The 19724-nt window shown below is 35.0% G+C and overlaps 1 protein-coding gene across 4 annotated transcripts in view; it reads left to right on the top strand.

Annotated features, from left to right (window-relative positions):
* Nucleotides 1–19724, top strand: part of Tenm1 (teneurin transmembrane protein 1) — a 789988-nt gene that overhangs the window by 442997 nt on the left and 327267 nt on the right. The gene's annotated exons all lie outside the window — the stretch shown is intronic.

The raw sequence follows: 19724 nt of genomic DNA, 5'->3' as shown, positions 1-19724 counted from the left end.
GGTGTTTAAGGAAATTTAAAGAAGTGAACTGGTTGATGTAATATATGGGCAAAACAACCAAAAAATAGAAAGTAGAGAAATATTGTCTCTGACTTTTTTGCCTTCCCTAACCATATATCTGCATACTTTGCTAGAAAATTCAATATTTAATACAGAAATACACAATTCTGAGCAAGAGAGATAGAAGTTTTAACAATTTTTCCACCCCAAAGTCATTTGATTATCATAATAAATATTTTCATTGTCATGTCAAGTTAATAGACACTTGTCTGACATATTTTATTGAAAGTATGAAATATATTTGAATTGCTAGAAACACATTTTCTTTTTATTCTTTTTTCTACAACGGTGTTTGTGTGTGTGTTTGTGTGTGTATGTGTATGTGAGTGTGCATGAATGTATATGTGTGTGTCTGTGTATGTATTAAAGATATTCCACTCAACATCAACCATTGGTTCTTTATTAATTCCATAACACAAAAATGTTTGTGCTCCAAAAGCAAAAGATAAAGTCAGTTCTAGTCGTCAGATCTTTGAACCGTCTCTGCAAGAACTGTGAAAGCTTGATACTGAGTATTTCATTTAAGAACTGGAAAGCTCAAAAAGAATTGCCCCCTTTGGCAAACAGATATACGAATAAACAGTAACATCTGCTTCTCCTTCCTATTAAAAAACACTTTGGTGGAGGGTATAAGAATATGCATAACAATAGTACTTTACATGGAAAACAACAGTTCATTATAAATACTATGATGGATTAAATGCAGTGTAGCTGCCGTTCAACAGATTTTATCAGATAATTACTGTTTGTCTACCAGTTCCAGCACTTTTCCAGTGGTTCAGGTTGCAAGAAAAACAAAGAACAAAATGGAAGAAAACCCTACCTTCAGTGAACTTATATTCTTGTTGAGAATAGTATTTTCTCTTAGGCAAATAATAATACAGGACTTGTGAAATGACGAGATGTGATCTGGAAAAAGAAAGATATATTTTAACTTTATTTTCCTTTACTTGCTTTCACATTTGTCTTAGTTCAAACTGTATTTAGAAAATCTCTTAAACTTGTCAATTTGTGAAAAACAGAAATGCATTACTCATAACTGTATAGCTTTGGAGATTTAGGATCTAGTAGAGTCTGGTGACAGTGTTTCCTTCATAGACGGCATATGCTTCCATGGTAACAGTGGTCAATCAGGTTCTCTTTACTCTCTTTAGTAAGGATACTAATACTATTCACGACCCAACAATTGTTCAAACATCCCACCTTTTAATCCCAACACACTGAACATTAGAACTCAACATACAAATTATAGAGAGATTAACACTCAGACCATACCACATTTCTCTCCTCAAATTTCATATAAAAAGTTATCTGTATTTTTATAGCATTCTGTAGAAGCACTGGCACACACCTTTAATCCCAGAACCTGCGGGGTAGAGACAGGTGGGTGGCTGTGTGCTAGAGTGTTGCCTGATCTACATAGCAAGTTCCTGACCACCCAAGATTGCATAGTTAGACCCCGACTCAATCCACACACCAAATTTTTGCACAGTACATGGAAAATAGAATAAGTGAGAGCAAACAACAGAATATATATAAAATTAGGAAAGAGTGTTGCTAAAAACAGCTTTATTCTGGAAATGTTAGGATACCTGTATAGGAGATTTTTGAATTTTTGATAATTTAATTAATGATTGAAAATATTAACCTAAGTCTAGAAGATGAGAAAAAAGATCTATGTTGTCACTTCCTTTTTCAGTCTCTCTGTGTATACATGTGTACATGCTTGTTCAAGTGTGTGCACACAATTGTGCATACATGTGGATGTCAGAGCACCATCACAGATTTGGGTCTTCACTTTTTACCCTTGTTTGAAACCATATCTTTTTGTTTGCTAGTGTGTATACCAAGCTAGCTGGCCTGCAAGCTTCTAGAGATTATTTTGTCTCCACCTCGAAGCTTGCTGTAATGTCCATCATGATTATGTGGGCTCTTGGTTTGGAACTCAGCTACTCATTCTGTCAACATGTGCTTTATTCACTGGCCCATCTCTTCAACCCCCGTTCTATCATTTTCTGAATGCTTACTGTGTAGAAAACACTGTTTAATATTTATTTTAACTAGTAGTTTTAACACCAATGTTGAGAAATACTTAACAATATTCTACTATGTAGCATGTAATGAGTCTAGTTCAAATTTAAGTATTTCTGGACTGGATGTTGTAGCATATATCTGCAATTTCAGAACTCAGGAAGTGAGGCAGGAGTATTTCCATGAGTTAAGGCCAACTCTTTGTAAATAATGAGTTCCAAGCAACCATGTACAACAGAGCGAGAACACCTCTGTCTCAATTCAAGAACACAAGCAACAACAGCAACCGAAGAAACTCACAAAAACAAAGCCTCAGAGAGCAAACAAGCAAAATTTTGTGGTGGTTTGATTCTAGAACTAACCAATAGACTTAATGATGAAGTTTTGTGAATGATGATGAAGTCTTGGACAATTTAAAATAGTTTAATACAAAACTGAGAAAAATAATTGTGGGAATCCAAAATAAAAGAACAAAATTACTGAAAAGTACTAATCTAAGAGTACAGAGAAAAAGGGAAAAGTTTTTCAAGGTAGAGGTAATCATAAGTTTCAGATGCTAAAGATGAGTCGAATAAAATGCAGATGAGAAGAGAGCTTTGATTCTTAAGTGTCACTAGATTTAAGCAGCCACTTTTAGTAAAATGGTTAGTATAAAGCAGCACAGCTTGGGTTTTGAAGTTGTAGGACATAAGATTATGGAGGCAACAGATAAAACAAGTGGGATGGTAGATTGAAACAAATGTAAATCATTCATGTACATCAAAAAGGGAAAGAAAAGAAGAATTGCATTCCATATATTATTCAGTAGTCAGGATAATGGTATTATTGCGGGGTAGAAATTAACATATCAGGTCTGAGAACAAGAACATGTAAAAGTACAGGTATGATCAAGTGATGACAGCATGATCCCACACAACAGTTCAGGCTTCTGGGCCTCCAGTGGTATGATGTGGTGATGACACAATTTGAGAGTTCCTACATTGTCCATCTACAAAATGTTGCTTTTGTCACTATCATGGCAGAAGGTTGTATTATAATCCTCCACCCTTACTTAAAGTTAGCTGCAAAATTAAATCATATATTCCCAAAGGCAAGCAGCCATCTTGCCTAGTCATGATTGTAAGTCATACGTCTTTCCTCCATCTGACATACATACACAGAACTCTAGGCAATCACACATTACTGACAAAAATACTCAATAGTGGCATATGTACACCTCAGGGCTTCCATTGATAAAGCAGCTGCTAACTTATGTCTACTTCTAATTCATCTATGGAATTATCAACTGCAACATGATATTAGTCCCCTTAGAAAATTTAATTTCTTTTGCCATAAAATATTCACAGTCTTCTGTTTCTCCCGAATTCAATTAAAATAATTGTCTTTCATGTATGACAATCCAATCTTTCAAATTTTGTCGTTTACTATAGTGAACTATGTCAAGAGCCTAGGTAACTTTGCAACAACACATTACTGGTTGCCTTTCAACAGCTGATTATATTTAACAAAGCCAAAACCTTTGATTTTAGATAATACATTAAATTTATGTACAAATATGTGTTTGTGTGGGTGTGCACATGTAGGCATGCATACATACATGTGTCAATAGTTATGGTTTTCCAAAATGCTTTCACTTGGTATGCTATCACTGACTGTACAACCCTGGAAGATGAATATGATAAGAAGCAGTCCCAATTCACATGCAAGTAACAGACCCTTGGGGAAATCTTATTAACAGATACTATGGCAGTTGGAATAAAAATAGAACTAGAGTTCAAGTCTACACAACCAGCACGATAACCTTTGCATATGGCAAATATTCTACTGTGTGGAGAACTCCAAACTATCCCATTTTATCTATTGGTGAATTGTCTCATGGTTCAGTTAATCTTCCCTTCCTAAAAAAGTAACATAGTTTTTATTCTATTCATATTCCTAAAAATATAGCATAGTTTTTAATCTATTCATATAAAAATCTTGATGAGCCTAAATGCTCACAAAACAGAATAGATATGGGTAATTGGATTTGGTGATTAGCTTAAGATTAAATAGAACTTTTCAAAAAATTGTCATTCTTGTTGAAAATCATTCTTAAATATAAATCCACTTTCCTTTTAATTCAAATGATAATAGTTTAATCTTTCACAGTGATATCAGAATTGTCATTTTAGACATGAGTTTCTATTACATAGTGATCTAAACAGAGAAGATATTGTAGAGTGAATAAAATGTCCAGAGGTCCATGAATATTAGTTGCAAATTTTAATGGTCTCCTATGAATAGTGGAAAAGCACAGGATTCGGAGTTAGAAATCTTAAGCCCAAGTTCAATTCTGCCACTAAATAAGTATATGTCATTGATGACATTTCTCTCTTTAACACAACCTCATTTTCTTCAACTGTCAGATGAGGGAATGAGGCTAAATATTTAAGATCATTCATGGTTTGCAATTCTGTCATTCTGTGGCTTATCTTCCTGTGCTCGCTTCTCCACTGAAAGAATTCTGATGATTTAAACTTTCTGATAATTTAAGTTGAATTTAATTAATTGCAAGCTTAGTAATTCTATGCAAGATTCCCACATATGAGAAATGAATTTGAGTTGGATTACTGAGATACCTTCAGAATCTCTAATAGGTAAGAGGAAATTGCAAAGATGCTACAAGCCCCTGTCTGTATACTTAAATAAGTATAAATAAGTATACTTAAATAAGCACTCCTACATCAATATAAAGCTAGCCTTAAAGATGATCTCTCTGATACAATTAAGCTAGATAAAACTTCACTTGATAATTTTTAAATATTCTCTCTGTGTACATTTCTCTGTCTCTCTGTCTCACTGTCTGTCTGTCTGTCTGTCTGTCTGTCTCTCTCTCTGTGTGTGTTTGTTTGTTTTAAAATGCAAAATATTTCATGGGCATAGGATTTAAACAACTTTATATAGAAATGTATCTCACATAGGCCCATATTTTGAAGCTGAAGTGGAATTTCAATGACTTTCCTCATACCTTAATTTTCTAATCATGAAATACATAAAACAGTATTTCCTGCAGCCAGAGTCAGATTCAAGTCCCACAACCATTTTTATGCTTCATCAGTCTTTGGTGGGAGATTTTTTCCCAAGTGTTGACAATGATGCATAGAGAAAACGTGAATTTCTTGTTCTATTTATCAGATAGTTCATACCAATTCATGCAATTGCTGTATTCTTGAAGTTGACCTTCTCTTGTTTGGAATGGTTAATTTGAACCAATGCTTCTCTTTACAATCTAAAATCCACACATCAATAATGGACAATTTCAGAAGAAAGGCATGATTTTTCAAAAATTCTCCTGTGCACAAGGTGAATTGTACTTCCTGAGATTTAAGTCACAGCACAGATACCCAATAGACTGTTTCTTGGGTTTTCAAATTGTGGAGAAAGTTAATGTTGTTTCAATTGATGTGATTATTATATATTCTATGTATTTTAATCAGCAGTTGAAGATTTGAATTTGTGCTTTGTGATAAGTTCATGAAAGCTACAATTTGAAAAGCAATTTTTAGAATTGAAGTAGCAAATGCCTTCTATTCTCTATAACTTACAAAGACTTCCTTGTTTGTTCAGCTAAGGTAAATATTTAAGGTGATTATGAATGAGTTGTATGTACTTGTATATGCTCTCTGACCCTAAAGTTCAGGGTATTTGCTTAGATAATAGAGCAACAGCATGTGAAAATAGTCTCGAGCAATAATAACTGATATTGGAGAGGAATATAAAATCATGAATGTTTGACATTTCCTTGAAAAATTTTCAAGAGTGCCCAATCCCCTCATAGAAATAGAGATAATTAAAACTGCATGTTTCAATCAAATTAATAGTTTTAGACCATGTTGTCTCAACATTATCATTGACATTTCAAGATGAAAAATTAATTGATGTGTACATTTGAGGAGACAACTACCCAGTATAGGATATTTAACAGCCTCTTCCTGCGTGTCAGTAATAAGAAACACCCTCTCCCGAATTATGTCAGCATAAAATGTCTCCAAATATTGCCATATGTCCCTTCCTATCGCCAAATTAATCCACAGTTGAAAACACTTCCAATGTCACTTAAATACTTTTCCACCATTGTTTCTCAGCCTATTCTCAATATTTGTGCAGCAGAATCTATTATCTGCTAACTCTTTACACAAGTCCTCTTCTAGGTCTTCCCCCTTTCTTCTCTCCTTTTCATGTTGGAGGATTTAGATAGTCTCTATTCTATAGTGTGACTCACACTGGAAACCATCTAACCACATGCATTTAGCTCTGAACCTCCCCCAAGGTTTCCTTTTAATACAATAACAACTCCTTATACAGTTTGATCTCCAATTAGCTTGTCACGACTCTCATTTCTTTGTGAAAGTCTTAGGAAAAAGCAGCATATTTTGATATATTGGATATGTACACATTTGGTACTGTCTAATTGGTCTGTGTTCTGGGAATGCAGAAGAGGGAAGATTATTGTGTATTATTGCTGACTTCTCGCATTAGATATATAACAAATGAGGCCTGAGTCCTAAAGCAACAAGCAGATGACACCCCATTTTCAAATGTCAGCATTTTGTCTGTCTATCTATCTACCTATCTATCCATCAATCATCAATTCACCCATCCATTATCTACTTATATCAAAGATTTCTTTTCTTTTTCACCTGTATACATTCTCTCCATATTTACTCTTTTAGCTGTCTCGTCTGCCTTACATAAGCCCCATAGAGCACCCAGTGCTCCTAGCTGACACCCATGTTCAGGGGGCCTGGTTCAGTCCTATGCTGGTTCCACACAGGGGAGGGACTAAGTCCTGATCCAAATGATTTGACAGATTTTGATGATCCCTCATGGAAGGACTCACCCTCCCTGGGAGTCAATTGGGGATGGGATTGGGGATTCAGTTGTGGGCATGGGAGGATGGGAGGGAGAGGGAACTGGGATTGATATGTAAAATAAAATTGTTTTTGATTTAAATAAAATTTATTTTAAAAAAATAAGTAACAATCTAGATTCTCAACCTGAAAAGTTTAGTGAGAAATTCTTGGGCTCTGCACTTCTTATATTCTTTTGTAATTAACTGGAAACATTGCTTCTTTAAAATAAGCTGCCTTTGCTAATGTAGATTGCAATTCAATAAAAATAAATGATACAGAAAAGTATACTGTGTCAACTGGCTAATAAAATAAATGTGAAAAATACATGTTTGCAGAAAATGAAGATAAATAAAAAGGCAATCAATGTATATAGGACTGCTTAGCAACTCCTCCTTTAACAATAAAATAAATAAATTAGTAAATAAATAAACAACCAGTGCAGACAATTCTATAAACTTGGCTGGTTGCTCTAATTACAGAAATTAGAAACTAACTTCCTTTCCTTTTGTGAATAGGAATGCAAAAACTTATTTATAAAACAAAGAAGATGTTTACAATTATTAGAAAGCATAGTGTCTGATTTAATATGAAAGGTATACTCACAGAGTTTTCCATGGCTACATATTCTGTTCCTGTTTTAAGCATTTCATGTTGGGGAATGAGCTACTGAAAATCATTGAGTTGTGTAGTTGGAAGTTCCCACAAGCCAGTTCCCAAATAACCACTCTAAGTCTTAATATTAATTATAATTGTTTGGCCAATGGTTCAGACATATTACTCTCACATTTAAATTAACCCTTTTCTGTTTATCTGTATATGAACACAAGGCTTTGGCTTCCCAGTAATGCTTAGACATCTATCTACTTAGACACCTACATGGTGTCTCTCCGACTCTGCCTTCTTTCTCTCCATATCTCTGTTTGGATTACCTCCCTGGCTCTATTCTGCTTGGCCACTGACCAAATCAGCTCTATTTATCAACCAATAAAAATAACACATATTCACAGCAGACAGAAGGACGTCCCACATCAGAGTAGTCTTTAATTATTCTCTCATGAGAAATATATATAAATTGAAAAGAAGATTGGTAACCTGGTTTACCAATCACTTTCTATTTTTATCAAAATTGAAAATATTATATTCTCTAACTCATGTCACAAGACCCAATTTACTATTAAATATAAAGCTAATTAAAATATGCTAAACTTACTTATCTAAAACAGTTTTATGTGCCATTAATAGAAAATATTAATTTCATATTTACCTTTCAGCTGGTTTAGCTTTTATATATTTTATATTATGTGTATGAATTTTTTCCTAAATGCATGTATGAGCACCACATGTATGTCTGTGCCCACAGAGGTAAGAAAAAGGCATTGGATCCCCTGGAACTAGCGTTAATGACAGTTATGAGCCACCATGTAGGTGCTGGGAACGAAACCCAAGTTCTCTGCAAGAACAAGTATACTACTATACAATCTCTCTAGCTCCTTAACATTAAGTCTTAAATTAAATTAGATATATAAAATATAGCTGTAACTTAAAGAAAGCATAATATGTTTACTAGGAAAATTTATCATTATGAACTTCGGACACACTTATTAATGTATTTGAGGGTCTATTAAAACAACATGATCAAATATTACAGAATTCACAGTACTGTTATTCTCTGTACCCATCTATACCAGCACCACAGTGCTATTTTACTTCTATGTGTCCCGTATCTGAACTGTTTGATTTGTACAGAAAAGTCTGATGCCCTATTACTTGAAAATTCCCCAATATCTCCCACATTCTAAACAAAGAGTTGAGGCAACAGCTTTACTTTCTAATAACTTTCAATATATACTGCCTTGTTAACATAATTTTCTCCTTTCAATAATTTTGATTTGATAGATGTATTCATATTAAAACAGTCGGATGAGTGCTTTGTATACATAAACATTTGTCTTTAAAAATGTAATAATCTAAGCAATAGTGGAGAGGCTAATTTAAATGCCCTTCCCCTATAGTGAGATTGATGGCTACCTTATATGGCATACTAGAGCCTTCATCCAGTAGCTGATGGAAGCAGAAGCAGACACCTACAGCTAAGCTGAATTCTGGAACCCAGTTGCAGAGAGGGAGGAGTGATGAACAAAGGGGTCAAGGCCATGCTGGGGAAACCCACAGAAACAGCTGACCTGAAAAAGGGGAGCTCATGGACTCCAGACTGATAGCTGGGAAACCAGCATAGGACTTATCCAGACACGCTGAATGTGGGTGTCAGTTAGGAGGCCTGAGAAATCTATGGGGCCTCTGGTAGTGGATCAATACTTATTCCAAGTATACAAATGGACTTTGGGAGCCCATTCCACATAGAGGGTTATTCTCTCAGTCTAGACACATGGGAGTGAGCCTAGGCCCTGCTCCAAATGATATTACAGACTTTGAAGATCCTCCATGGAAGGCCTCACCCTCCCTGAGGAGCAGAAAGGGGATGAGATAGGGTGTTGTTGGGTGGCTGGGGGAGGGAAGGGAGAGGAAACTGGGATTGACATGTAAAACAAGCTTGTTTCTAAATTTTCTTTCCACTTTTTTCTCTTTTTTTAGTTTAGAAAACTTGTTTCTAATTTAAATAAAAAAGAAGAAGAAAAAAATTAAAACGAGAAATAACAGATGACTATGTGGATTAAGATTACATTGCCCAGCAAGCAGGAGGCATTAGGAGGTAGTTTTATATTACTCCATTTTAGCAGAGTAATATTAATACATTGTCTCCAAGGGCCTGTTACTTGTCTGATCCTAGCACTGATAAGCCAGATTCTTTTTGTAATAGATTGTAGTAAACACAGATACCCACAACTGGTCAGGGTACAAGGAAAAAGAGACTGGAATGCTCATCCCTACATGAAACATTTCTAACACACTCTGTCCTCCCAAAGCTCAAATATCATTGCAGAAGAAGAAAGCCGTTGAGTGTGGCTTGAAGGGAGCAGTGTTTTCTGGACATACCAGAGAAGATGCACATGTGAAATTACATCAATTGTGACAGCATTCACAAGACCTGTTCAAGCTAATGACAGACAAAAATCCCAGCATGTAGAGGAAAGGTAGTCACAAAGTACCACTCTTAGATAAGGAGCCAATTTATAGCTTCTTGGAGGAGGAGAGTCAGTTAATACGATCACTGTCTTTCTCAGAGGTCATAATAGAAGATTCCTCCTGTGGTAGATGGGAATAATTCAGAGACCCATAAGTAGACAACATACAGAGAATGAGAGGCATCAGAACACTCAGTACTAAATGGGATGTCTCCATCAAATCCCCAAGTCTTGAGGAATTTCACAAAAGAAGAAGCAGAAAAACTGTAAGAGCCAGTAGTGATGAAAGATACCAAGGAAATGGTCTTTCTAGACACAACAGGGCTGAAACATATATGAACTCATAGGCACTGTGTCAGCATGCCTGCCCAGACCAAAGACAGATGGGTTCCCAGTGCTAACAGGAGAAGTGAACACAATCTCCCAAGCCAGAAACTATCTCCAATTGACCACTGCTAAGAAAGGAAATATCAGTTTTTTTTCCAATGCAGTCTTGCTGGGTATACAAACTACACTTAAGGGCAGGCCCTATGTCAAATATTAGATGACCAACACAAAACAAACTCAGTAGTATTTTTGGAAGATTTTGTCTCATAGTGCTTTGTCTGGGAATTTTTTTAACCTTAAAGGTCTTTTACTCATATTTTCTATTTTTTCTCATTTTATGGTGTGTGTGTGTGTTTCATGGTTTTTCTTTTTTCTTTGACTTAGTTTTCTGTTTATTTTCTAATATGAGATATAAAGAAAGGGTGTGAATTTCGGTGGGTAGGGAATTGGGTAGTATCTAAGAGAAATTGGAAGAGAAGTAACTATGATCAGAATATATTATATGAAAAATCTATTTTTAATGAAAATATTAATGAAAGAATTTAGTTCCTAGTATTGTGACCATGCTTCAGTGGAAGACCATACATCCCAAAGCATGTGGGCAGTACAAACTGTACTAGATTGGCTTAATAAAAAGAAGACATGATGTTGGTTGAGTGGTGGACAGGGCTTATATAAGGGAGGATTAAAGGAAAGGTGAATGGGAGCAGAATATAGGGTACAGAATTCTCAAAGTATAGCACTAGGAGTTATATTAACAGATAAAATATTCACAATGACTGAGTTTCATGACTCATGCGTGAATTTCAAAATACCAATTGAATACCTATTTTCTGTTATATTTTCAGATGCTAGGAATTAAATGCAATGTAAAACAAAGACATAACCATGGTCATGCAGGTTATGTTCTAGTAATCAACCAAACTGAAGGTAATTTTCAAGTCAATCACTTACCAGTTGTGTGATCTTAGGAAATTTACAAAGTCAATGTCTTATCTTTGGTCACCTCTCCTACAACATGTAGTTTTCAAATTTATTATTGGGATATTATGAGAATGTAGTAAAAAATGTAAGCAAAATTCCATAATATCTCTCATGCAATAAAATATTTACCAAATGCCTTTGCCTTGCTATTATTATTAACAGTGAGTATTTAGAAATCATTAGCATTTTTATTTAGAGTAATCTTTCACTACCAAAGTATCCTACAAGAATTCAAATATGAATGAAATATTTTATTACTTTCATTTATTTAGCATATATATTTGTGTGTGTGTTTACATGCAAGTGTCTGCCACTATACATATGTGGAGAGCAGAGAACAATTTGCAAGAGGTGATTCTCTACTTTACCTATTGAGATATTTCATCAACTTGTGAATTAATATTTTTTACCTGTTAAGTTTACATTAAATGAAAAGAAATGCAAACATTTTATTATCATTCCAATCTGATAAAACAAAAGACACTGCTTACATTTACTTTAGATTCCTTAAACTTCATTCTACACAGTAAATCAAGAGCATAGTTTTAAATTTTTTTCATTTCAATTAAAATATAATTACATCATTGCCACCACCCTTCCCCCCCAATTTTCCCCTTTGCTCCCTATTCTCTCTTGAATTAACAGCCTATTTTTTAGTTTCTGCTGTTATTGGAACATGTGTATGTGTGTCTGTGTATTTGTGTGTGTGCCTAAATATATAAATAAAAACTGCTCAGTCCATTTGTGTTGCTTGTATGTATGACTTCATGGCTGATCAGTTGGTATCAAATAACCAATTAATAGACTCTTCCCTGGGGAAGACTATTTCTCCTGATCTCAGCCTTCCTTGGTTGTCTGTGGTTCTCTGTCGAGGGATTGAAACCTATGAGATTTCCCCTATTATTGGGGTCCTTGTTCAGGTCTTGTTTTAGCAGCCATGTTTTTGAAGTATCATGGGTTAAGCTTCTCTGTGCCTTCTGGAAAACACAATGAAAGCATTTTAAAACAAGGAAAGATAGATAAACCAATGCATGTTATTTTCTTTTTTATTTTTATTTTTAAATTTAAATTTAAATTAGAAACAAGGTTGCTTCACATGTCAATTCCAGGTCCCTCTCCCTTTCCCTCCCCTCCTCCCACATTCTCCCACCAACCCCCCCCAGTACCTCCTCGTTTCCCCAGGGAAGGTGAGGCCCTCCATGGGGGTGTCCATAGTCTGTCATTACATCCAGGGCAGGGCCTAGACCCTCCCCCAAGAGCCCAGGATGAGAGTGCATCTCTCATTGTTGGATGGGTACCCAAAGTCCATTTGTATGCCAGGGATAAATACTGATATACTATCCAAGGCCCCATAGATTGCCTAGGTCTCCTCACTGACACCCACATTCAGGGGGTCTTGATCAGTCCCATGCTGGATTCCCAGCCATCAGTCTGGGATTCAAGAGCTAACCCTTGTCAGCTGTTTCTGGGGTTTAACCCAGCCCAATCTTAACCCTTTTGCTTATCATTCCTCCCTCTCTGTCACTGGGCTCCTTGAGTTCAGCTCAGTGTTTAGCTGTGGGAATCTGCCTCTGCTTCCATCAGCCAATGGATGAAGGTTCTGTTTACCTCTGAAATAAGAGGTCTAAAAGCAGGATATGCTTTCAGTGTTCAGCTAATATATAATCTAGAGAAGTAATAAAATGAAGGATGGATAGTTTTTGTTACAGATCAACTCACTTGAAAAAAATTACAATACCAATGGAGATCATAGAAAAATCCCATGTGAGAATAGATTACTGAACTATGGTTTACTTCACAAAATTAAGACTTCTATAGACATGCAGAAGCATTGTTACGAACTATTAAAATTATGAATGATATAGCATAGATGTTTTATCAAAATTTGGTGGGCAAGGCTTGTAGGACATGCTGACAGAGGTTATCTGAATATTTGGAAGCAAGAATAAGAAACAAAAATGAAATCCTCCTTTGTATAGTTATTAGTAGAGGAGTAAAATTATTTACCTTGCTTCATTTTAAAATTGATAATACCAATAAACTCAATAAAAATTTATATAATTACCTTTTAAGGGTATTCTAATTTGGAATATTTGTAAAGGGTAACTAATGAAAAACAGAGTATTGAGACTGACATACTTTCCCACAACTTTTCTAGATATTCTTGTCAGGGAAGAAAATGGGACTACTTCAAAATGCTATTTTCTTTTCATTTTTAAGTGATTTTTGAACCATTAGACTGAATACCTATGAAAACCTATTTCTCTAAAGACAATAAACAAAAGCCCAAAGTACAAAATGAACAATATACAACATAATTTATTAAAGAATTGCAAGTAAAATCTACATTATCACAACAGAAGCCTAATGGCTGGAGAAATAGCTCAGTAGTTCAGAACACTTACTGCCCTTACAGATGACGGGATTCAGTCCTTACAGAAAGCTCACCTGTAACTCCCATTATGGATGATAGGAGGCACTCTTTTGACCTCTGTAAGTACCAGTCATATGCATGGTACATGGACACACATATAGGTAAAACATACACACACATAAACTAAAATAATCTAAAAAATAAATATAAACCAAAGAGATAATAAACATTGAAATGGGAATTGTGAAGAAACCTTTGTACCCTGTTAGAGGGAAGTAAAACACAAGATTCTGTGGTTAAAGGACATGAAAATTTCTTAGAAAAATAAAAATATAACTACCATATCATCCCAGATCAATTAAAACAAGACCTTAAGGTGATACTTCTTTTTATGTATTTACAGAAGCACTCATCCCAATGCCCAAGTGGTAGGTGTACCCTAAGTATTAATAAGGGAGTGAACTGATAAATAAACTGTGATTTGTACATACAGTGGAATATTATTTGTCTATGGAAAGAAAGGAAATTCTACCACATACTGCAACATGGATGAATCTTGAGGACATCATGTTAAGAGAAGTGAGACAGCCATGAAAACATAAATACTAAATGTTTCCTCTTATTTGAAGCAGTAAGAATCACAGAAAGAGCAGTAGAATGGAGGGTGCTGGGGGAAAGACAGAGTTCTTTAATGGGCAAATAGTGTTTCTAACTTTCTAGAAAGGTGATTCTAGAGAACTCTTATAAAACACTTAATACTACTTAACTACATAATTGAAAATACTTAAGATGACAATTTTATGTTATATTATTTAGATTTTTATCACCAAACTACTTTCAATAACTTAAAAAATAAGTAACTAAATTCCATTATCTCATCCAAATGTCATTTGGGCCTACTCATAATCTAAAAAAAAATCAAACTTGTTTTTACTAGAAGAAAGTTGAACTACTTTCTCTGGGGAAAAATCATCCAAATGCTACAATAATACAGACTTAGATGTGTCTCATAAGAATGTTTACAAGATGTAAAAGAGAAAAACTCACGGTTATTTATGTATCTGTTTTTAAAACGCTGTAGATTTCTGTCTGTTTCCTGTAGAATTTTAAGTGCCATATTAAATCACATTATTTAATGCTAACAGATACATTCAGAATTATGTAGTGAAAGGGCTTAAAAGAGAGAATACATTTCCCCCTTTTATAGATGATTTTAAAACCCTTACAGGAGCATTTATTATACTCCCATTTACCACCACTGGGTCTCATCAGTCTTGAAAATTTTTTTTACAATTTCCTTATGTGCCCATTTCCTCTGGTAATATCTTACTTTCCCTTTTTAAATTTGAACTTGAATATTAAACCAGATGCAAAAAGAGGCACTACCTACACATAAACTCTTGAACTGCATTTTCATCATTTGCTCTGTAGAAAAAAACCCAATTGTATGAAATTGATAACAGCATTTTAGTATATCTTCAGGTCCTGAGGGAAAAAGCAATGTGCTTAGACAGATGATCTGATTTTATGAGCACATAGCTAAAGTCTAGCACTCTGCATTTGTCTTTATGCTCCTACGTTTTTCAAGGACTATGAAAACACATTAGGCTCTGGTTTCACTTTCCACAATGACCTGCAAAGCTTATGACAATACATAGCATTTATATTGCTGTTTCTTAAGATATACATCAAACTATAGATTGCTTTCAGCTCAGACTCTTAGTGTGGGCTTGTTAATAAGAAAACAAGAACCTAAGTATATGAACTTATTTTATTATCTACTCTCACTGAGGGCTATGATTTGGATTCCACTCAAACATGAATTAGTTTAAACGCTGCTCTGCTGTGACTGCTGAATTTATTCATTAATCTGTAATATTTTACTTATGAAACTGCATTTGGAAATCCTTTGGTGTACATCAGATGAAATTACAATGCTCAGGGATATTGATTATTGCTTGTAATTGCCATCATAATAGCCAACAATTCTCTGCCTTTCTTCTGCCTCTTAATGATCTAAAAACCAAATCAATATCCAACATATAGGGCCACTTACATTGTCTTGAAAATCCAATTGTTCTTCTTCATAAATATGTAAGAGATTGGAAAATTTTTATCATCAAGCATTAGGTAAAAGAGTCCATACTCCTAGGTTTTCCCCTTTGTCCTATAGAAACATATCAGGGTAAGGCTATATAGGATTAGTTCCATGTCTGTGACATTTGTCACCTTAAAATAATCACAGGATAGGAGTGGGAAACTAAGAAGGCTGCGGCCATTCTGCTGCTTGTCTACTGCTACATTTCTTGCTCATTAGTAAATCCAATGACCGATGAGGAAAATTCTGGCTAGGAGAGTTCTCCAGGCAATAAAGAAGAGATCTGCATTTTAAAAGTATAGGTTATTTAAAAACCTAAGAGAGGAAGCACAATTATATGAAATCGACACAATGCTATGGGTCACTTATCCAATAAAATATATTTTCTCTTACTGCTATTTATACACTGTGTTTCCATTTTTCCATTATTAGGATAAAATAGATGCCTTTTTAGAAACAATAATAATTATTTTATGTACTGAAGAGTAGTTTGTCCTTTGACATTTGTCCATTCAGCCAAAACAGTTAATCAGTCATTAAAAGTTGCTATCAGAGCATATGGCTTACAAAAGAAGGCTCAGTGGCTCCCAGTACTTGTCAAGTAAGTATAAGTACCAGAATATGGATCCTCAATGTCTTAGAGTTTCTACTGCTGTGTTAAAATAGTATGGCCAAAATGCAACTTTTGGAGGAGAGAGTTCATTTCATTCTATACTTCCACCTCACAGTCCATCACTGAGGGAAGTCAAGGAAGCAGCAGTATAGATGCTTACTGGCTTGCTCACCATGGCTTTCTCATCTGCTTTCTTTTACCTTCCAGGACCACCTTCCCAGGTGTGCCTCTGCCCAGAATGGCCAGGGTACTCCTGTATCAGTCACTGATTGAGAAACTGCTATACAGGCTTGCCTACGGACTACTCTTATGGAGGCATTTTCTCAATTGTGCTTTCCTCTTCTCAGAAAACTCTATCTTGTGTCATGTTGACAAAAAAAGAGAACGGCACAATTGACCCCTTGTAGATTTAACAAGCAAACACATTGATTAGTAATTCATCGCCTTTCTTTTCTTACTCACCTCCAAGATCTCATATTAATATGAATATCATTTTATAAAACTTTCCAAAGCCCCATAGTCCTCAAAAATTCAAATACTAAAAATCCAGTCTCTTTAAAAATATCCACGTCTCTAAAAATTCAAGTCCTCTTACCTTCCAAGACCCCACAGAAGAGCCCACTGAGCTATAAGCATCCAATGTCTTTTCCAGCCTAAAGTTCAAATGCTTACATAATCCTCCTCAGAACACATGTCCAGAAACTGTCACAGAAACACCCCACAACCTGGTACTAATTTATGTCTTAATTATGCTTTCTATTGTGCTAAAATACCATGACCAAATACAACTTTCACCTTACACTTTTATCAGTGAAGGAGCTCAAATTAAGAACATGAGGGAGAAACTGAAGCAGAAGTCATGGAGGAAAACAGTTCACTTCTTGATACCCTGACTTACTCAGCCCGCTTTCTTATACCATCTAGGACCACCTGCCCACAGATGACACCACCCATAGTGGACTAGGCATGCCCATATCAATAATCAATCAAGAAAATGCCCCCATACACTTGCCTACAGGCCAGTCTGGTACATGCAATTCCTCACCCGAGGCTCCTCTCTTTCCAAATGACTTCAGCTTGTGTCAAGTTAACAAAAGAACAAACCAGTACAAAGACACACAAAAGAATACCCATACATTTTGTAATAGGGTTTGAACAGATAGAGTTTGTTGATATTGAGTCAGTTAACATAAGTTATTAGATCATGATGCTTATCTAATGAACATTAGGATTACAGGTAATATCAGACAAAGGAAATATATGAAATAGAAAATACCTTATGCCAGCTTTATCCATCATAGTATCTAGCTGTTACTTAAGTAAATCACTTTCATTCTTTAGGTTGGAGTTATTATCATTGAAAAATGAAGATTTTGGGCTACTAGAACATTTATAAGGAAGTTCCTTCCAACTTTGTGATTCTGTAGATGTCATTCACACATTCTTCTCATTAAGCCCAGAGGAAACAGTATAAAAGCTCAATTGAATGTCCCCCATGCCAAGTTCAGTACAAAATGTGCTTCTTCTGTACTTTAACAAACCAACATTAAATTCATAATGTTTTCAGAAGCTGCATAAACCCAGTGCATGTATGCTCTGATAGAAATGGCCCTGGAGCCAATATCCCAGAGTTTGGAAATTCTGCATCACCAATTATTAGTAATGGGACCATGGGCCAGTTTATATATCTCTTTGCGTTTTGTTGTTCTCATCTGTAAAAGAGGTGTAAACACTATAATAAGCTTGTTGTGTGTACAAAGTGATATAATATCTTATGAAGCAGAAGCATGAGTGTTGCAAGTCAGCACTCCAATGTTGTCTTTTGTTAGTATTGTAATAATTATCAGTAACTGAATTCATCCCAATTCTCTAGGTCTTAATTTTGTCATACAGAGAGAAAAATAATAGTACCAATCTCAAACACACATGAGGTTCAAAATAATACGTTTACAGAAACTAACTTGGTACCTGACCTCTCTAAATAGGGAGGGGATTAGTAACTTCACCAGAAGTCAATCTTTTAATCTAGACATCAAACCAATATGAGATCAAGAGCATTTTTCATTAATAAAATACCCCTACATTCTAAACATCACACAAATTAATGTTTGATCCAGAATATTATGCCTTTTTTCCTTTCAAAAATTATATCCTATTGCCTCTTTTTAGACTTGGCATCTTTTCCTTAGTACTACGTATAAACACTTTTCCTAATGAATATATTTACAGCACAATTTGTAATGATTGTGTATCATGTTTTTTTAAAATCACACAATGAAATTTTGGCTATTATAAGTATCATTGTAATAAGTGACTTTTTATATAAATGTCATAGACATCATTTTTGGAGGATGAACTCCTAAAAGTATGTTTTTATGTAAACAGCATGTATAGTTAAAATCTTTTGATAAATAATGTTAAATTGCCCACTAGAACAATGCAGGAATCTCAATTTCATTCTGTAACCTAGCCCTTTAGAAAACAGTTAACCTCCAAGATACCTACACAAAATTTTCAATTGTCAGCATTTTTCATTACCTGGCACATAGAGTTGTTGGGGCTCTTTTCTTTGAATGTATATATTTCTTTGCCTTTAAATGTGGAAGCTAGAAATGTAGTTTCTACATTTGGGCATTCATTGCAAGGTGATGTTGACTTTTCACTTACTGAGAGGTTTTATATCGTAAATTAAAATGCAGCACTAGACTGTGCTTTGTTTAGCAGTACATTTTACTGCCATAGAGGGCACAGTACAGTGGCTAAGATTCAGCACTTTGAAGCCTTGATGACCTGCATGCTGATTCCAGCTGTGTCACTTGTTTACCAGGTGAATTTGGACAAATTGTTTAACCTATTTTTGCCATCCCATTCTTAAAAACCCTGAGAAAAATAGCATAGCCTGTTTCACGCAAGTAAAGAATGAATGTGATAATGAGTACATAATAGAACACATAGCACTTAGCACTTAGTAAGGATCGAGTACAGAGACTATACATACATATATATATATATGTTTTTCTCAAGTCCTTACTTATGAATGTATCACTACTATTTATCAAAGGTGTAGTTACAATAATAATGAGCAACCTGTGATCATTCTGTAGGAATATAATATAGTAACATCATTACTCCACATGTACATAGTTCCACAGCAGGCATAAGGAATGTATGGTGAGAAAGTGCAGAGCAGAGTTTGCCTCTGGAAATCAGGGTAAAAATTTGCTAAGAAAAAAATGAGGGAGCTCCTGGAGTTATGGGACTA

This window comes from Mesocricetus auratus, unplaced genomic scaffold (genome assembly GCF_017639785.1).
Source record: "Mesocricetus auratus isolate SY011 unplaced genomic scaffold, BCM_Maur_2.0 Super-Scaffold_100003, whole genome shotgun sequence".
In the NCBI taxonomy this organism is placed as follows: Eukaryota; Metazoa; Chordata; class Mammalia; order Rodentia; family Cricetidae; genus Mesocricetus; species Mesocricetus auratus.
This window is presented reverse-complemented; position numbering and strand designations above follow the sequence as displayed.